Consider the following 1,773-nt stretch of genomic DNA (forward strand, 5'->3'; position numbering starts at 1 on the left):
GACGACCGACTGCCACCCTGCCTCCCCAGACGACCCACAGCCACCCACCCTGCCTCCCCAGACGACAGATGACAGCCACCCTGCCTCCCCAGATGACCCACAGCCACCCACCCTGCCTCCCCAGACGACCGACTGCCACCCACCCTGCCTTTCAGGGGCCTAGCATTTATAGACCCTCTGAAAAGTTCTTGGAATTCCAAACATGACACAATCCCAGGAACTGTAGCTGGCAAACCCACGCTTCTGCTAGAGCACAAGGCAAATCGTGTCAGCTGCTGCGGACAGTCCCCAACAGCTCCACATCCCCACACCTGGGGATTAAAGTGATAACATATTCTTATTAAAGAAACTGAAATTCCAGAGTTTCCACTATGTTTCCCCACTTGTGTTTTAAGTCATTAATTGTGCTGTTTATTGGGAAATTATAAACAGACATTTTCAAGGAACTGGGTGCTCAGGTCAGTGCTGGCTGAGGTGTTCAGGAAACGTCTCCTGCTCAATTCAAATCTTTATCAGTTTTGATGGTATCCATAGCTTTTCATTTCCTGTGGAAGTATAAACAATTTCCCGTCCCCAATGCAAAACTTTTCTATTCTAATATTAACACATCCGTATACTATATTGTAAAAAAAAATAAGTCATTTTTCCCTCTCAGCCCCTCTCCAGGAATGACCACTCTGAGACTATTATTAAATGCATTGGCCAGAACTGTGGCTCATTCCCTGACTAGCTCATAACTTATTTAACCACTCAAACTCTTCTGTCATCCACATGGTTGGTTATCTCTCCTCAGTCCCGGCTTGCTCTTCCTTCTTGCCACCTCAGCATCTCCCCAATGTCTTGCTCCTCCTCTCTCCCTGCATCTCCTTTTAGTCTCTGACCACCTCCCAGAATCCTCTCTTCCTGCCAGTGGCCCACCTCCTGTTTCCTGCCTCAGCTCATTGGCTACTGATATTTTTATTGACGGGTGATGTTAAGAGATTCTACAGTATATAGGCTGATGGAATTCCACAGAGTTTTCCTGTTGTTCCTTTCTCATATTCAGAAAATTTAAAGTTAGCAGAGAGCTATTGATTCTGTTTTTTTTCTCTTTGCTTTATAAGCATTTCCTTCAGGTACAATGAGATCTTTCTACAACTGCCTGTCCTGTAGGATTTGCATGAATATTATTCTGAGCACTGCACTGTTGTAAAGATCCCTTCCCGTAGACTTATGGGTATGTCGGCCACAGTGGTCTTACCTTTCCTATTAGACCCTCTGGTCCCACACATGCCACCCATCACACACATTGTTTTATCTGAGATAACTTTCCAATTCCTAGAAACTGTATAAACCTTTCGAAGTGGCCATTCTGAATTCCAAGTTTTTTTGTGAAATGATAGTTACATCAGCTCCTGTATCCACAAATTTGTCTACTTCAATCCCTTTCATGTGCCTCTGATCATTAACAACTGTTTAACAGAACACATGTTTTCCAGTCCTTCCAAACCCTCCTGTTCTTTCACTGGAGTGGCTTTGTCTTTGGGGTAGGGAGACAGAAGCAACAGAGCAATCCTATCACCTACGTTGATTTGCATCTCTCTTTCTCTCTCTCTCTCTCTCTTTTTTTTTTAACATAAGCCATAACTTTAATTTCTCTTTTGAAATCTTCATTTACAATGATTCCTTCATTACAATGATTCCTTCAATTCCTGGATACACTGGACGGTGGTGGCGCACACCTTTAATCCTAGCACTTGGGAGGCAGAGGCAGGCGGATTTCCGAGTTCGAGG

The sequence above is a fragment of the Mastomys coucha genome, unplaced genomic scaffold (assembly GCF_008632895.1).
Source record: "Mastomys coucha isolate ucsf_1 unplaced genomic scaffold, UCSF_Mcou_1 pScaffold11, whole genome shotgun sequence".
NCBI classification, from domain to species: domain Eukaryota; kingdom Metazoa; phylum Chordata; class Mammalia; order Rodentia; family Muridae; genus Mastomys; species Mastomys coucha.